This window comes from Misgurnus anguillicaudatus, chromosome 2 (genome assembly GCF_027580225.2).
Source record: "Misgurnus anguillicaudatus chromosome 2, ASM2758022v2, whole genome shotgun sequence".
Classification (NCBI taxonomy): Eukaryota; Metazoa; Chordata; class Actinopteri; order Cypriniformes; family Cobitidae; genus Misgurnus; species Misgurnus anguillicaudatus.
Window position 1 is genome coordinate 43,652,963 of NC_073338.2, and position 20,121 is coordinate 43,673,083.

General features: G+C 38.6%; 1 protein-coding gene and 1 long non-coding RNA gene across 6 annotated transcripts in view; both read right to left on the reverse strand.

The window, feature by feature from the left end:
* Positions 1–20,121, reverse strand: part of cadm3 (cell adhesion molecule 3) — a 133,673-nt gene that overhangs the window by 85,022 nt on the left and 28,530 nt on the right. The gene's annotated exons all lie outside the window — the stretch shown is intronic.
* LOC141366128 (uncharacterized) lies at positions 17,770–19,298 on the reverse strand. The gene is made up of 2 exons (XR_012371191.1): positions 19,028–19,298; positions 17,770–18,567 (listed from the first exon to the last, which is right to left on the reverse strand). It is a non-coding gene; the product is annotated as an uncharacterized lncRNA (long non-coding RNA).

Sequence of the window (20,121 nt, forward strand, 5' to 3'; positions counted from 1 at the left end):
AAAATGAATGTGCTTTTTGACAAGGGAACCAGCGTCCCCCTAACTTCCAAGTTGGCCTACAAAAATGCGTCATCCCTACAGCACTCTATTAATTATTTTGTTGGACAAAAAGTGTAAATGTCATAAACTTTTGTCAAACACAGAGCTTATTTTTTGTGTTAATCCAAAAGTCTATGGGGAAAACGAATGTGCTTTTTGACGAGGGAACCAGCGTCCCCCTAACCTCCGGGTTGGCCTACAAAAATACGTCATCCCTGCTTCACTTTATTAATTATCTTGTTGGACAAAACGTGTAAATGTCTTAAACTTTTGTCAAACACAGAGCTTATTTTTTGTGTTAATCCAAAAGTCTATGGGGAAAATAAATGTGCTTTTTGACGAGGGAAACAGCGTCCTCTAACTTCCGGGTTGGCCTACAAAAATACATCATCCCTGTGGCAGTCTATTAATTATCCTGTTGGACAAAATGTGTAAATGTCAAACTTTTCTCAAACACAGAGCTTATTTTTTGTTTTAATCCAAAAGTCTATGGGGAAAATTTATCTGCTTTTTGATGAAGGAACCAGCGTCCCCCTAACTTCCGAGTTGGCCTACAAAAATACGTCATCCCTACAGCACTTTCTTAATTATCTTGTTGGACAAAACATGTAAATGTCATAAAGTTTTGTCAAACACAGAGTTTATTTTTTGTGTTAATCCCAAAATCTATGGGGAAAACAAATGTGCTTTTTGATGAGGGAACCAGCATCCCCCTAACCTCCGAGTTGGCCTACCAAAATACGTCATCCCTGCGTCACTCTATTTATTATCTTGTTGGACAAAACATGTACATTTTATAAACTTTTGTCAAACACAGAGCTTATTTTTTTGTGATAATCCAAAAGTCTATAGGGAAAATGAATGTGCATTTTGACGAGGGAACCAGCATCACCCTAACTTCCAGGTTGGCCTACCAAAATATGTCATCCCTGCGTCACTCTATTAACTATCCTGTTGGACAAAATGTGTAAATGTCAAACTTTTGTCAAACACAGAGCTTTTTTTGTGATAATCCAAAAGTCTATGGGCAAAAATTAATCTGCTTTTTGATGAGGGAACCAGCGTCCCCCTAACCTCCGAGTTGGCCTACCAAAATACGTCATCCCTGCGTCACTCTATTTATTATGTTGTTGGACAAAACATGTACATTTTATAAACTTTTGTCAAACACAGAGCTTATTTTTTTGTGATAATCCAAAAGTCTATAGGGAAAATGAATGTGCATTTTGACGAGGGAACCAGCATCACCCTAACTTCCAGGTTGGCCTACCAAAATATGTCATCCCTGCGTCACTCTATTAATTATCCTGTTGGACAAAATGTGTAAATGTCAAACTTTTGTCAAACACAAAGCTTGTTTTTTGTGATAATCCAAAAGTCTATGGGGAAAACGAATGTGCTTTTTGACGAGGGAACCAGCGTCCCCCTAACCTCCAGGTTGGCCTACAAAAATACGTCATCCCTGCGTCACTCTATTAATTATCTTGTTGGACAAACGTGTAAATGTCATAAACTTTTGTCAAACACACCGCTTATTTTTTGTGATAATCCAAAAGTCTATGGGGAAAATGAATCTGCCTTTTGACGAGGGAACCAGCGTCCCCCTAACTTCCAAGTTGGCCTACAAAAATGCGTCATCCCTGTGGCACTCTATTAATTATCTTGTTGGACAAAATGTGTAAATGTCAAACTTTTGTCAAACACAGAGCTTATTTTTTGTGATAATCCAAAAGTCTATGGGCAAAAATAATCGGCTTTTTGATGAGGGAACCAGCGTCCCCCTAACTTCCGGGTTGGCCTACAAAAATATGTCATCCCTACAGCACTCTATTAATTATTTTGTTGGACAAAACGTGTAAATGTCATAAACTTTTGTCAAACACAGAGTTTATTTTTTGTGTTAATCCAAAAGTCTATGGGAAAAATGAATGTGCTTTTTGATGAGGGAAACAGCGTCCTCTAACTTCCGGGTTGGCCTACAAAAGTACGGCATCCCTGTGGCACTCTATTAATTATCCTGTTGGACAAAATGTGTAAATGTCAAACTTTTGTCAAACACAGAGCTTATTTTTTGTGTTAATCCAAAAGTCTATGGGAAAAATGAATCTGCCTTTTGACGAGGGAACCAACGTCACCCTAACTTCCAAGTTGGCCTACAAAAATGTGTCATCCCTGCAGCACTTTATTAATTATCTTGTTGGACAAAACATGTAAATGTCATAAAGTTTTGTCAAACACAGAGCTTATTTTTTGTGTTAATCCAAAAATCTATGGGGAAAACGAATGTGCTTTTTGACGAGGGAACCAGCGTCCCCCTAACCTCCGGGTTGGCCTACAAAAATACGTCATCCCTGCGTCACTCTATTAATTATCTTGTTGAACAAAACGTGTACATTTTATGAACTTTTGTTAAACACAGATCTTATGTTTTGTGATAATCCTAAAGTCTGTGGGGGAAATTAATCTGCTTTTTGACAAGGGAACCAGCATCCCCCTAACTTCCGAGTTGGCCTACAAAAATGCGTCATCCCTGTGGCACTGACTCTATTAATTATCTTGTTGGACAAAATGTGTAAATGTCAAACTTTTGTCAAACACAGAGCTTATTTTTTGTGTTAATCCAAAAGTCTATGGGAAAAATGAATCTGCCTTTTGACGAGGGAACCAACGTCACCCTAACTTCCAAGTTGGCCTACAAAAATGTGTCATCCCTGCAGCACTTTATTAATTATCTTGTTGGACAAAACGTGTAAATGTCATAAACTTTTGTCAAACACAGAGCTTATTTTTTGTGATAATCCAAAAGTCTATGGGGAAAATGAATGTGCTTTTTGACAAGGGAACCAGCATCACCCTAACTTCCGGGTTGGCCTACAAAAACATATCATCCCTGCAGTACTCTATTAACCAGCCTCATCAAACAAGCCCCTCCCCTGATACATAATTAGATCCTCCCCCAGTAAATCAGCTCCTCCCTCCCAAAAATTTTGTTTACTAAATTAGGTCTGGAGATTCACAACATTCCTTTAGCCATATTTGCAACTGCATGTCATTCACAAGCAAACGATCATCATTTATGAGACAGATTTCACACTTTAACATTGTATTTGTGAGGACAGAGCACATACACTAATGTGTTAACGTTCACAATTTTTGCCCTCTGCACACTGTACAATAATCTACACGTGTCATTTTCATGTCAAGAAACAGAATTGGGTGTAATTGCGTTCTGCATGTTAAAAACTTCTCATGATGTGGCAAGCAACTGACAAGGCAAACTTCATTCAGAGCAAGCTAATTAATTCCAGCGAATATAAAAATAGATCTCTCACCTGCTTAGGCGAGAGAGAGAGAAAGCGAGAAAGCGAGATAGAGAGAGAGACTGTATGTGTGTGTGGACATTTCCAGTAATCGTTTGGTGAGGTGCCAGAACATTAAAGTAATGTAATGCGAACCATCCAAGCTTATGTCATGTGATTGTTTTTAAGTGGTCCAGGAGACAAGTTTGTGTGTTTTTGTGCGTGATTATGCAGTTAGATGTGATATGACATAGCGTGAAAAACCCTTCATCATACAACTCTTCCTCCTCGCTTATCCAGACCGCGTCTTTCTACTTTCTCCATTTTGCATCTTTTCTATTTTGCATTCTTGTGCATGTGGAGAAGTCATAACGCTAAACGTGCCGGATAGGGCTGCCTGCCACCTGTCCTGTGTATTAATGGGATAGCCTTGCATTTAAAGATGAAATGCTTATTGATAAAATATATATGGGACTTTTCATGTATTTTCATTAAAAAGTATACAAATATGTTCACAGTAGGGACAATAACAGTTTATCGAAAACAAAACAAAACAATTACTCAAGAAAGAAGCTCAGAAAATGACAGGTAAGTTCTGCATGAGATTGTACGTTAATATCGTTGTTGCCCTAGATCCAGACTTGACTGCATGCTCAAAAAATCTTGCACCTCCTGTCTACCCGTAAGACGTCTGTCAATAGATCTAAATGATAGAAAATCATTGGGTCAGCCCAGTAATGAGTTGCTCCAGCAGCTTTTTCGGTGCCCCACGATAGGAAGTCTGACCTAAAGCAGCATGCAGAAGGTGATAGCTATATCTGTGCAACCAAAGGTACAGAAGACAGAGGAGTTTCTACCCCAAACCCCATGATGCAGAGATAGCATGTTGTTAATATTGGTGCAGATTGGTTAAAGCAGTGCAAATTATTCATAATGATAATACTCCATCATATTATAAGATTACAACATTCAATTAGAACATTAAATATAATTTACATTATATATTAGCATATATATACATTTATAAATATACACTGTCAGAAAAAATTGGTCCCAAGCCATCACTGGGGCAGTACCCTTTAAAAAGGTCCTTATAAGTACCATTTAGGTACAGATACATTTGGTACTAATATGAACTCTTGCAAATGTGTACTTTTTGAAAGGGTACCAACCCAGTGCCTGCTAGGGCCATTTTAGAAAAAATCTGACAGTGTATGTATGCACACACATTTATATATAGGGACTAACAGTGCTTCAAGGTATACACTTTATCAATATACACTATAGTATGTGCTAGTATGTGCTGGAAATTAAACCCGCAACCTTTCGCAATGCAGACCCAATGCTCAGCCAACTGAGCTACAGGAACACTCAATATATAACATTTAAAGAGCCACTATCTAATTCATGATTTAATATTTCCGTTGGTGGAAACTGTGCATTAGTACATGTTAAGAATCTGCAAACGTACAAATCCTAAAGTCTATGATGACGCAAGATATTGTCTTCAACTGAAATCTCTTTTCTTGGACCACAATGAACGCAAGGAGTGTAGGCAACAGTTTACTTCCTTAACAAGTTGATGTGGACTCAATGCATATTATCATAATTTTGAAGAATTTACTAGTGCACTGCAAAAAATGACTGTCTTACTTTGTATTTTTGTCTTGTTTTCCATAGAAATATCTGACAATTCTTAAATTAAAATGCTTTTTCTTCATGAGTAAAATGACCTAAGAAAATAAGTCTAGTTTATAGACAAAAATAGTCTAGTTTATTGTGCTTAAACAAGCAAAATATCTGCCAATGAGGTGAGAAAAAAATCTAAAAATAAGTTTTCTTTTTTTCTCAAACACTTAATTTAAAGGAATCTTCCATTTTCTTAAAAGAAAAATCCAGATAATTTACTCACCACCATGTCATCCAAAATGTTGATGTCTTTCTTTGTTCAGTCGAGAAGAAATGATGTTTTTTGAGAAAACATTGCAGGATTTTTCTCATTTTAATGGACTTTAATAGAGCCCAACATTTAATACTTAACTCAACACTTAACAGTTTTTTTCAACGGAGTTTCAAAGGACTATAAACGATCCCAAACGAGGCATAAGGGTCTTATCTAGCGAAACGATTATCATTTTTGACAAGAAAAAAAATGCTCTTTTAAAGCACAACTTCTCGTCTAGATCCGGTCGTGATGCGCCAGCGCGACCCCACGAATACGTCATGACGTCAAGAGGTCACAGAGGACGAACGCGAAACTCCACCCCAGTGTTTACAAGTGTGTTAAAAGAGGACCGTTCCTACGTTGTTGTATGTCAACAGATACTAATTAATGGCTTTGTGTCAGTTTATTGTTTAAAATGGTCCGCAAATGTGCGTTTTATATATGTAACACAGGACCTCCCTACGTCACTACGCATTTACGTTAGATCGCTCTGGACCGGACCTAGACGAAAAGTTGTGGTTTAAAAGAGCATATTTTAATTTTTCTTGTCAAAAATGACAATCGTTTCGCTAGACAAGACCCTTATGCCTCGTTTGGGATCGTTTATAGACCTTTGAAACTCTGTTGAAAAAAACTGTTAAATGTTGAGTTAAGTATTAAATGTTGGGCTCTATTAAAGTCCATTAAAATGAGAAAAATCCTGCAATGTTTTCCTCAAAAACATAATTTCTTCTCGACTGAACAAAAAAAGACATCAACATTTTGGATGACATGGTGGTGAGTAAATTATCTGGATTTTTCTTTTAAGAAAATGGAATATTCCTTTAATTCAAGCAAAATTTTCTCAACTTTTTGGCAGATATTTTTGCTTGTTTTAAGCACAAATTTAGTTTAATTATATTATTATTATTATACACTGAAAAAAATGAGTTTCAAGAAAAAAAATCTTAGAATTTTTACCCAATCGGCAGATTTTTTTTTTTTTGTTTTATGCACAAAATCACTTCAATTTGATATTTTTGGTCTAAAAACTAGAATCATTTTCATGGGTCGTTTTGCTCATCAAGAAAAAGCATCTTAATTAAACAATTTTGAGATATTTTTACTGAAAACAAGACAAAAATACTAAGAAAATGTTTTCTTGAAAATCATTTTTTGCAGTGATATTATTATAAGTATATTTTTTTGTCTAAAAACTAAACTTATTTTCTTAGTTCATTTTGCTCATCAAGAAAATACATCTTGATTTAAGGATTTGTACTGAAAACAAGACAAAATACTAAGTAAGAAAGCCATTTTTGCAGTGTAGCACTTGTTGTTTGTCATTTCTGATTGATAAGGTAGTAAAGACAATATTATCTCCTGTTGGGAGTATTCCAAATATAATAAGGAGCGTCACATTTCCACCAGACGCTTGAGGTTTCGGCCAATCACAATGCAATGCATAGCTGGCCAATCGGAGCACACAGTGCCTTTCAGAACGATGAGCTTTGTACAAAATCGGTGCATTTCAGAGAGACAGGGCAAAGAGGAGCAACAATAATTAACCATAAATCACACATTGCATTACACCAAATGCACAAAATAACGTTCTTTTTAGCAACATAATAGGGGTTCTTTAAAATATTTTTTTCTTTTAAGTAACGTATTCCTAAATTAAGCATAATATTGACCCCCAATTCCAAGTCCTCTCCCAAGCCCACCATTTGAAAAATTATCATAACATTTTTAGACTTTCAGCTGCCGTGCACAGAAATATATATAAAAGCATAAAGCCACGCATAAAGCGACTTCAAAACCGAGTCGCGCTTACTTTTCAGATGCTTCTGGTTTCAACCTATTGCTTCATCCCTCATTCATGGCTCCCACAGCCTGGCTGCCTTATTTCCTTTCTCTCTCCCTCTCTCTCTCTCTCTCCCTCTCTCTCTCTCTCTCTCTCTCGCTTGCTTCAGTCTGTTTTTCTATGTGTCTGTGGTCTCTCTTTGTGTAGCCTTCATTCACTCCTCAGATTAGAAACGCTTATTACTTCTTTTGTCTCAACCCACAGAGACGCTGCTGAATCAGACACACACAAACACACACACAAACGCACACACACACACAGAAATGCACATGCTGGTTCTTTGACAGGTTTATGCTGGTGTTATTTCAGGCCCATATCACACTCCAAATGCAAGATTTTATCACGAAGCCCAAACAAGCCATTGAACGCGGCACTGCGGTTGCTGTCGTAAGTATGCTCGCCGATGAATAAAACCGTACAGCGCACATCTCACCGCTAACAAACCCGTTGAATAAAGCCACGAGCGAGCGGCACCCACAGAGCAGCTGAAACGAGCCACACAGCAAAGCTTTCAGAGCGAAATTGCTGAATAAAACAACACAGGTCTTTCATCCTCAGCCAAACTGATGGGTGACTCCACAATGTGCTGCTTTCATCACTAGCACGCTGCGTGTGAACATCCGAAAGGCGCTGCTGCATTAACACGCACACACACGTATATACACATGTAGACACGTTTGCACAAACACACACAGCTCATTCTCTGCAGCGTTTACACTTTTCACCTATAGACTGACAAAGACATCTTCTGCTCTTTTATACACACTTGCATGCACAAACCCAGCTCCTCAGGAACACTTGAATGGACTCTACATTTGAGATAATTGGATTTGAACAACTCCGGAACTTAAGTGAGACTGAAGAATGAATCCGGCGGGGCTAAAGGTTAACAGCATTCATCATTATTAAAAATGCACACACGCATGGACCTCTCTGGCCGATAGCTGCTGTTCAACAGACTCACACTGGTCTGACGTGATCTCTCCTCACCCCTCTCAAAGACGGTTTAATCAAACACGCGGCGCTTCATAAGAGCCCCGCCATCCAATTAGATCACAGGAAACCTGGGAAATGTGACCGGCTCGGGGTAGGTGATAAGTGGAAACTGGAGTGAGACTTTTTAGATGTAGTTAATTTGCGATTGATGACTAAAGGAATTGTCCAAATGTTTCGGGGAGCAGCTGGATAAGTCTGTTGTCGAGTTGAGGAACGCTGGGAAAATGCTTCTGGGAGCAGCCGCTTGGATCTGTTGATGGAATGTTAATGTTTCAATTGATTGGTTATGTCTGGGAGATGTGATGTTATGTGGTGATGGGGTTATGTGGTTGAAGGCGACGTTAGAAGAGCTCTGTATTTCATCAGGGTGGGGTATGAGAGAATGGTTTTAATATGAAGTTAACTGGATTTACTTAGGCTGGGAGCTTACTTTGCAGAGTGTGTCACACAAAGGGTGGGTTTACAAAGGTCATGAGCAAATAACTTCATTTTCAAGATACACTATTTCATTTATCCATAAGAAAAATCACAGATGAGATCTTAGACATTTCTCCTCGCGTCAATGAGATGGAAATGGAAACTTAAGTCTCCTGGGTCTCAAATATTTCAGCTCAGAAAAGACCCAGAAATCTCACAGATGTTTCCATTAAAAGACCTCAACAATGCCACAAACTGAGCCTAGATTGACCAAGACTGCAAGCAAAACTCAATATTATTGAGTTAAATATAGATTATTTTATCTATACAAATATTCATGTCACAGCACCATACTCTATTATGAATCATACCGTAATTTTATGGCATCATGAATTTTAACAATTTTCTCAGTTGTTTATATTTTTATTTCAGTTTTATGCCGGATTTCCACCAACTGCGGAGCGGTTGCAGATCGGCTCCGCTGCGTTACGGCTCGGCACTCCACCGTCCACCAATACCCACCAGTTCCGTATTTGTTGCAGAGCGGCTGCGTGCTGAAGTGCCGAGGACCCATGACGTCTCGCAAATTCACCTGATGATTGCGCAATATCTAGTTCTGTCTCTGCCCATTATGCCGTTGAATTATGACATTTACAAACCAGCCCAAATCACACACGAGATCTCGCGTAGACAGAGCAGTACATCAAATCCATCCAAAATTCAAAAAAATAAGAAGGCTGCTAAAACCATTTCTTTATTTATTCTATCTTTAATGTATTTATTTGAAACTCCCCCTGGCTCTGTTCTTGTCTATTATTTGTTGTTTCTGTATTAAATACTTTATTTGTGTGTGTTTGTAATGTTTGTATTGCAAAGATTTAATTAAAAAAACACGAGTTCTCGCGAATTCAGGTATGATCACGCGATAAAGTCATGGCTCCGCCCTGCGGAGCTGTCCGGCATCCGTCAAAAATAGAAGCTCTGCGTATTTGTGCCGGAGGGCTGCGGATGGCCGGAGCTGTGACGGATTCGCAGCGCAGTCAGTGGAAATAAACACATCGACTTAAATGGAAACCGATTGACTCCGCCACCGTTCCGCAGCCGTTCCGCAGTCGGTGGAAATCCGAGGTTAGACATCGAGTTGATACTTAAATGAGTTATGATGGGTACACACCAAAAGATTTTTGTACATCTTTTAAGATTTTCAAAATGTGGTAGACCACAAACATGAGAATAAAAACTTCTAAATTTAACGGTTTTGTACCTATAGTGTTTGGTGTGCCATGATGTGTCAAAGACAACACACCACCACACCACACACAAACAGATTTTCAAGTCTCGACTGTGAACACAGGAAATCTCGCAAAATCTTGAGAGACTTCAGAATAAGTATGGCGGACGATATGCAGGAAGACATTTCAATAATAGTGTTTGGAATAATTTTCACAGAAAATTCAAGGGAAAAAGGATAAGGGTTTGGGTGAAGTCGTGGAGACAGCAGGAACATGGTCTGTACAAGTTCACTTTGCATCAACTTCACTTTGTCCTGCGCCATGACTGCTTTTGTCTTCCATCATTTTGCTTTCTGATTGGATATTGTTACGTTTCACGTGATAATTTCAAAGAGCGTGCACGCGTTTGTCCTCGGAGTTCCCCCCGCACATCAGGATTTCTGATCGTAAATATTAAGCATGGTTAATATTCACGTTTCGCGATCGGGGCGGCTTCGACGTTCTTTTGATCAGGTTTGACACCCTTAACACACCTCACAGGAAGGGAAAATCTGATAAGATAATCTGTAGAACCATCAAGATAATCGTGACATAGCTAGGATTGTCCAAAGTGGGGAAGTCGGCCCAAAATCAGCCTGATTATCTTTTGGTGTGTACCCAGCATTACTCCACCAGATCTCATGAGCTATGAAACAGCAACTTCTGAGCAAAGCATTTCCAGTAATCAGTATTTTTAGCATTTTTAGCTCTGGTGTCAAGTAACCTAAACTAAATTTGTAAGAGCCATAGGGCCAAATGTACTAACATCTTGCGCCAGCACAAACCATAATTTTGTCGTTAAATAATGACTGTCGGGATTTACTAAAGACACGCAGTTGATAAGTAGCGCTGAAAAGGTGTGGTCTAGTTATTTTTGGGACTTTTGGTCTGAAAGGGAAACTTCTAGAAATGCATATGCAATAGAAAGTTTCCCTTTCAGACCAAAATTTTGGGCAGGAGATTATTTAAATCATTCACGCAATGCAATATACTAATGTTTGCGTGTGTTGACCGAGGGGCAACCTTCCGATCTCTCTGATTGATACGTCAATACGGAAGTGATTTAAACTGCAATTCATCGACTGGCCGCTTAAGGCTGGCTCCAAAAGGGAGTCAATTCCCATAGACCTCCATGTTAAAATGCCTGACTTTACAGTAGAAAATAATATGTTTACAGTCTGTACAAAACGTGTTTTTGGTCTATATAGCTAATTTTGCCCTTCATGACAGCTGTGAGGGGAGTGAATTTTTAAATTATATTAAGCAAACAGTTTAAATTATATTAAGCCTTAAAGGTGGAGTCCACAATGTTTGAAAGCCAATGTTGATATTTGAAATCACCTAAACAAACACGCCCCTACACCAATAGAATATGGACCTTCTGTTGATAGACCCGCCCCACACATACGCAACCCGGCAAGGATGTCGGTTAGTAGACACGCTCCTTACTGCTGATTGGCTATAAGTGTGTTTTGGTAGTCGGCCCGTCTCCTTTTCCAAAGCGTTGTTCAACCATCGTGGACTCCGCCTTTAAACTTCTGCATAATTAAGGGGGCGTGGCCACTTGAGTGAGGGGTGAACTGCCACAGCTGTCACTAGAATCGAGCTAGGTGGGTTAGGTTTCAGCAACCAGTCAATTTAGCTTCACCCATGTCCCGCCTCTTTACCCATTTTCGGTTATCCGCGAGTGATTCGCGGTGACGTGCAGCCTAGATCTCGACGGCAGGCAACGCATACTTTAAGCTTCAAAAACGCGCTTCACAAAGCAATGGGTGACGTCATGGACACTTTGTCCATATTTTTTACAGTCTATGGTTATGACATTTGCGCCATTATTTAATGTCGAAAAAAGCATGTCTTAAAATACTTTGCGCTTGAAATGGGTGCAATTATTGCTACATAAAAAGAGGCATCACAGAGATCAGATTTATTTGGAATACCAGAGGAACATATTATTCAAAAATATTGTTTGCCAAGCCATTTAATGTTTTATTTGCTAAAGTAGATCAAATATGAGCCACTAGGTGAAGTCACACAATACCAGATGTTTCAAAACTTATTGTAAACCTTCATTTTTAATTCTCTAGTTCTTTTCATTGTACTATGGCTTTGTTAGCTTGGATTACACACCCCAAATTTTCTGCTACGATGTCCGTGGTGCTGAACACAAGATCAGCTCTGCTTATTTGTGACCCTGAACTAATTTGCTCTGCTCTTAAAGGAATAGTCTACTCATTTTCAATATTAAAATATGTTATTACCTTAACTAAGATTTGTTGATACATCCCTCTATCATCTGTGTGCGTGCACGTAAGCGCTGGAGTGCGCTGCGACGCTTCGATAGCATTTAGCTTAGCCCCATTCATTCAATGGTACCATTTAGAGATAAAGTTAGAAGTGAACAAACACATCAACGTTTTTCCTATTTAAGACGAGTAGTTATACGAGCAAGTTTGGTGGTACAAAATAAAACGTAGCGCTTTTCTAAGCGGATTTAAAAGAGGAACTATATTTTATGGTGTAATAGCACTTTTGGGAGTACTTCGACTCGCCTGAAAAGTCCGCTCCCCTTCTTCCTCTCATAATGGGAGAGGGAGGGTGTTACTGCGCCAGGTCGAGGTACTCCCAAAAGTGCTGTTGCGTCGTAAAATGTAGTTCCTCTTTTAAATCCGCTTAGAAAAGCGCTACGTTTTATTTTGTACCACCAAACTTGCTCGTATAACTACTCGTCTTAAATAGGAAAAACGTTGATGTGTTTGGTCACTTCTAACTTTATCTCTAAATTGTACCATTGAATGAATGGGGCTAAGCTAAATGCTATTGAAGCGTCGCAGCGCGCTCCAGCGCTTATGTGCACGCACGCAGATGATAGAGGAATGTATCAACAATTATTAGTTAAGGAAATAACAAATTTTAATATTGAAAATTAGTAGACTATTCCTTTAATAGATAGTGTTAGTCATTATGAAAATCAGCTGTTGCGCCTGTGTTATTTAATTTGGCCTTTTTTAGTAAATAACCTGCAGATATTACCACTTCCATTGGTGCTTTTTTGGAATTGTGCTCTCACCCTATAGATTTTAGAAAATATAGACTTTACAAAATATAAACGTAGTGTCTGTGACGTCACCAATAGGTTTGTAAAGAGCTTTTTAGAAGCCAATAATTGGCGGAGCCTGCTGTTGCCATCTTGGCCGCGCATCACATGTAGATAACCGAAAATGGGTAAAGAGGCGAGGCATGGGTGAAGCTGAGGTGGCTGGTTGGTGAAACCACGCCTGCCTAGCTCGACTCTAGTGACAGCTGTGGCAGTTCACCTGTCACTCAAGTGGCCACGCCCTTAATTATGCAGAACTTTAAGGGTTAATATAATTTAAACGGATGAGTTAGAAAAAAAACACCCGCCCCCTCATAGTTGTCATGAAGGGCAAAATTAGCTTTATAGATCAAAATATTTTTGTACTAGGCTGTAAACATATTATTTTATGTTGTAAAGTTGGCCATTTTAACATGGGTGTCTGTGGGAATTGACTCGCTTTTGGAGTCTCGACCGCCCATTGGTTTCATCAAAGAGATTGGAAGGTTGCCCCTCGGTAAGATCAGATGCAAAAGTCAGTAAATGACACTTCCTTCAAAAATGAGATGATATCCACTAAATGCTTTCCGCATGTATTATACGTTCATCAAATACATTAGCTTCAAATCCGCTTAATCGCAGCCTCAGGCTATTTAGAAATACTGTTTTGTTGGCTAAACAGCACGTCAATTTTTCAGTAAAGTCTTCTAAGTGCACGGAAGACGAACTGGATAAACGACAGCGCGAAACCACAGTGGATCACATTCAAAGGCCCCTTGTGAGTACTTAGACCTGCATACAACCCGAATGTGGCAGCCACATGCATCACATCTCCCCCTAATGTATGGTTCAATTTCTTCATTTTTACATCTGACTTTCATGATTTGCAATGCTTGTGGCATCTTTAGTGATTTTGCTACTGTGTACTATGTCTTGTCCAGAAGTGGATTTTTTGGTGGTTGGAGAAGTGGAGGTTTTGGTATTTGTTAAATACCAATGACAAAACGACAATTGGGAAAATAAGGGCATTTCAGTTACCGACTAATAATCTTGTCATTGGCATTAAAGTGAAATTACTGAACCTAAACATAAGAGCCCCGAATATGAATGTGATAAAGTGTGTTTTAAAAATTTTGGGTTGCAGAGGCTGAAGGTTGGCAGTTTTTCTACCGTGTCCTTGGTCTTTGCTGGACAGTTTCATTGATTTCGGCTTGGACAGATTGAGAGTGCCTGACGCAATCAGTTAAAAGCTGATATCATCACAATGACACAATCTTTAGGACTGATCTCACATCGGCCGACAATTCAGAGTTCTTCTGGAAGACTGGATGTTCAAGTAGCAAAAGGTGAAACTGTTTGACAAATTAAGTTACGAAGTTATTATCTTCAGCCCACTTTTTTGTAACTTTTAATCACATAAATATTTTGTTAAGGCTTTGCAGATACGTTTATGCACACCCAAATGGGAATGTGATAAAATATGGAAATAGATACATTGAAGTTTCATGACCTCTACAAATAAATATCTAAATGAAGAGTTTGGTTCCAAAACGTGATAAGCCATTTTAAAAATCAGCCAAAATCAGTATTGTTACGCAAAATCTGATATCCGCCATGTTATTCTGTCATCTTTTCTCCTTTTTTTTCAAAACGCAACAAACGGCAGTTCTCCTTCTCTGCAGAACGCACTAAATCCGCTCAACAAATCAGCGCACCATTCCACGCATTGTAAACATTAATGTTGGCACTTTGAATACACACAGAATCCTAGTTTTCCTCATGTACTTTGTGATCAACAAACAAACAAAAACAAAATAATGTTTGATGTCATTGATAAACCTGTGGTGGTTTTCTGCGGCGGGGAAGAAACGTAAGCCATCAAAATCTAATAATTTACACAAGAGGCACTTGGAAGATGGAAAAATGTCGGCTGTTGCTTGTTCTCAAACGACAGCATCAAGCTTCTCTCATGCTAACAAATTGACCACGGGGATCTTATGAAAAACTTTCCATTATTTTACTCGAAGTCAAGAAAATCGAGCAGGACCAAAACATTTTACAGCTGATCACTGTCGAAAAAGTTCAGCGACGACGTCCCATCACAGCAGCAATGACAGTGTTCTTAATATGACAAAGTAAAGGGGTAGCACACCGGATGTGCAGCTCAGCGCCGTGCCATTCTAAATTGAAAACATTGTTTTCTATGAGTATACGCACACCGGGCCTACAGGTAGCTCCTGTCCGCGACGCCCAGCTACGACTCAGGAAGTTGCTCTAATCCCTGTCGCACCACTCACATATAACATCATATTTGTCCCAAATCATTAACGACTAACATTGGCTGCTAACTTATATTTAGCATTTTAAAGTAGATGCTATCTGACCAAGCTCGAACTATTTAATATGCACTTCGGGTGTACGATATCTCCGAGTTGTCCTGGACGTGGCACGACGCTGTGGTGTGTGACCCCCTTGAGTGTTTGATTAATGCCATAAATGTTTATTTTTTTAAATCAGTGTATACCACTAGTCAACTAAATAAATATAACATGGCAAAGATGAATGCACATTTATATATTGATTTAAAGAGTAACTAAACCCTAAACCAACTTTTTTTAGTTAATGATCTGTAAAAATAATGCTTTATTAGTGCTGTTCATTGATTTCAGTAAGTTTTTTGACATTTGGATATAAAGTGTTTCAATACTACAATATATGGTGTAAAAACGTCTGAGTGCTGCCCTCTTCAGGTTGAACGGTGGCTACTGCAGTTGAATTTTCCTATTGGATGTTGGGTCCAAAAAATAACTTGTGATGTAAGAAGGTTCAAGCTCACCACGCCCTTGTTACGATCTCACCACCAGGGCCACCTTAACCTAATGTGAGGCCCCGGGGCTAAGAGGTTTTGTAGGCCCCCCTTCCCCTCGATTTATAGTCTCTTTTTTAAGTGTAATATCTAGGTAATCTACATCACAAAATGCATTAGTTTCTTTCGAGACATACAACAGTGAGTTTTCCCTCTTTGAGCCAGAAAACACCATAATATTGTTATTAACATATCACTGAGTCCACTTGAGCATAAACACAAGACACTTTATTTAACAACCACACACAGCAACTTGTGTGATAATAAAACCAAAATGTGTGAAAGTTTATATGTTTATAAGCTTTATGTTTATATAGTTTTTGGAATGTAATTTGCAGAAAATTGCCACTCATAACTAAATGCTCACCACAGTTTTAAAAATATAATAAGTTAAAGTTAGTTTTAAAGTGAAAATGCATTAATGATAACAAAAGATAAGTCTTTATAGACAGAATCTTGTTAAATGCATTAATGATAACAAAACTTAAGTCTTTATAGACAGAATCTTGTTTTTTAATCAGTGATTTATTTTGTTGGCTATTGAAGATATAGTATGCATTGTATTTAGTATTTATGCATACGTGTTGATACATAAGCATGTAAAACGACCAAGTATGAATATGCACAAGACAGACAGGGAACATACCTGTATATAAGATCTTTAGATAATGAGATTATAATGGTGCTATCAGGGGATGATCATTTGAGATGGTTTTGTCGCTCTTTAGTTTCTTAGACTTGCACCTTTACCGTTGCGTCTCTTTCTCGTCTTTCTACCAACAGATGTGTGTACTGTGAGCTGACGTTGCGTCATACTACATCGCTCCAGCTGCGCACGCGTCACTGATATAAACGCGAGTAAACTTAAACTTTATAACAACTACCGTAACAGCATTATATGCGGGAACTCCTTTCTTAATTTAGCGGCACAGTTTCTTGTGCACGGGTCAGAGACTTCTGCATGCCAGAGACTCAGCTGAACCAGCACAGAGAGCGAACGAGCGAGCGCGCGCACGAAAGAGAGAGAGAGAGACCTGCACCTCACTAGTGCTTATTATGAAATTTCAGATATTACTCTTTCATTTGTTGGTGGATTATTTCCCGTTTCTCTGTCACACTCAGTCTAACGTGCAGGAATGTCAAGTTGACATCGCGCACTTAATTACATTATGCGTATAAAAAATATGGTACGTCCCAGATAGCAAAAAATATCCGCAGGACTTCTTTTTGCCGCCAGCCCTAAGCTGTCGGCTATTCACCTTATTCCGCCACGCCCCTTTTTAATTCTTCGCTCTTCCGCATTTTGTCAACCGACTTCCGCTGCTAATATGGCACAGTGCATTCGGTGGTTAGTTTGGGGGTTAGAAGATTGTTTGTAGTTCACTATAACTTTAGCCAAATGACAAATATCGCTACTGCTGTTAATGTTTTAAATTAGGAGCACGGAGAAAACTTCATAAGACGCTCGGATAGTCTTATATCGTCCCATCAATCGTCTCGTGGTTACACGATATGAAGCGGCCGCGGCAAGTAACCTATGGGACATATTACCTCGTCCTGTCAGGAGTTGATTGATCAGCATTGGAAATTATTAAAGTACTTATGCCTACCAATATTTACACAGTGATTTCGTCTTTTTTAAAGCAAATGTGCACCTTAGCCAGTCCAATAACTATTTCGTTTTTATGTGGTACCATGATAGAATTCATTTGCAAACTTGCCAACACTTATTCCTTCAAATCAGGAGACTTAAATCCTTTTAAGTGGAATCTACAAAGCTCACATATGGTTTAAGAAATTCCTTACAGATAATATCTGATCACACTGTAAAGGTTTATATAACTGCATGACAGGTTACATCTGATCACATAGTAAATGTTTAATATAACTGCACAACATTTGATCACATTGTAAATGTTTAATATAAATGCACAACATCTGATCACACTGTAAATGTTTAATATAAATGGACAACATCTGATCACACTGTAAATGTTTAATATAACTGCACAACATCTGATCACATTGTAAAGGTTTAATATAAATGCACAACATCTGATCACACTGTAAATGTTTAATATAACTGCACAACATCTGATCACATTGTAAAGGTTTAATATAAATGCACAACATCTGATCAGACTGTAAATGTTTAATATCACTGCATGACATCTGATCACATTTGAAGGTTTAATGTACCTTTACAACAGGTAAAGCAAGACCACCCTGCAATAAATTAAGACACAGCTTTATCGGAGTCATCAGGAGCTGATCCCAAGTGTTTATCTGGAAGCTGTTGGTGTATGTACTGGTAAAGTGCTTGGCGACTGTGTAATGGATGCAATATCAACCCTGTGTAAAGCTGAACCAAAGATGGTTGTTTCTCAGTAGAGATTTGTACATTTGTGCCAGCTCAACACATTGAAGCAGTTTCTCGGACAGGGTTTACAGGATTAGGATTTAATTATATTAGGACATTTTAGTTTTTACAAACAAACCCTACAAAAAAACAAGACTGGTGCGCATCTTGTGACAAAACAATGGCACTCAAATATGTTGAGGTATGTCAGTAAAAGGTATTTTTAAATTATTGTAGCTCAAATATGCATTTTAGCCTGGGACCAGCATAAGCCCTGTCAGGGAAACCGCACCAGTGTTTTCCAATATCAGATGTAGGTTGCTTCAGGTTGAGTTGTGATTTTAAAGTGTAGTTCTGCTCAGAGACGGATGGATTGTGTTTCTGCATCACAGTTTAGGAACATGTTGATTGTATCATCCTCACAGTTGTCCACTGCATCACTACACATCAATGCATCTGTGAAAACAATATAACCATAAACATTTTTATGTTAGTATTAAAATAAACTTGCATCATGAGAATTAATATATAAATGGCACCCATACTTAAACAGAACAGTGTGTAAGAGAGAGATGCATTAAAAAGAGACAGTAACATTATACACACAACCTCTAACTTCAGTGTTAAATAATACGTTGTTTAATAGGTCATTATCAATATCTGAATGAGAAATGAACTGACATTCTAGCATCTGAAATCTCAGTAACTTGTAGGAATCACGTGGGCTACTGTAAGAATGCAATGTACTATAATATCTCGTTGTACTATCGTAAATATAAAAATATAGGTGGACAATTAAAACCATTCAAATAGTTGCATTTTATATACTAACGTTACTGATCTTAAGTGTATTTGTAGAACGGACTTCACAAATCTAATTTTAGGCGAACGAGCACAAAGTTAGCTAAGATCTTACCTGAAACTGGCCACCTTTTCAACACCCGGCGTGGTTTAAAGTTACCGGAACATCGTAGTCGAACCATTACTTGGGATAAGGGTGTTCCTCAGTTGGCTTAAAATTGGTAAGAAAGAAACATAAAGGCGCTCGAGTGAGCTTTTTAAGCTTAACGCGTCGCCTTGAGTCACTGCCTCAGCTGCTCATCGTCTATGCGGCCGGAAGAACGTTGACAAAATGAGCGAAATGGCGCCGCCCTTGTTGTCGTGAAAAATAAGGTGAATAGGTGCGTCCCGCTGACATTTGATTTCACGTTAAGTTACAACGGACCAATCAGCGGCCATGTAACGTGCAATTAGAGTGATTGACAGAAAACCCGACAAGTTACAAAACAATATGGCTGAATCCGAAATCGCATACTTACTGTGTAGGTACTGAATTTCATTGGGTACCTACTTAACGTGCGCTAAGGCAGTATGTACGTTCGCGTTAAGTATGTACAGCATTCGCCATGTTGACGTTATCATGTGACATATGACGTAGTAGACTTGTTCGAGTTCATGCGGAACCACAAGAGCCGACAGGAGGTTGACATCACAATACCGCGAGAGCAACTCGAAATCAGAGTTCTTCGTGTGATTTCTGGAATCGCTCTCACGGTACTTTGATGTCATCCAGCTGTTGGTTCTTACAGCGGTGCATAAACTCGAACAAACCTAATAACAGACATGAAAACGTATGCCTGTGTATGAGGTACAGGTGCACTAACACCTGATTGCATCAGTAACTTGATCTGTAACAGTGTTACAGATATATTACACATTATTTTGTAGGGGACAAAATAAGTAAAACAAGCAGATTGTAATTTAATATCTATTGTCAGATGACAGCTGTGCTTGAATACAAACAATGCAGGCAATGTGATTATATACATTTTAGTGAAGCATTCTCTTGTATTTACTTAAAACGACAGGAAACATGAATAAAACATGAATGAATAAAACCATCACAATAAATGAAAACGTATTGAAGTGAGTCCCATATGAAACAAAACTTTATTCAAATGTATTTTTCTAACAAACCATCACATATTTACTGTCAGCTCAACATAGCTG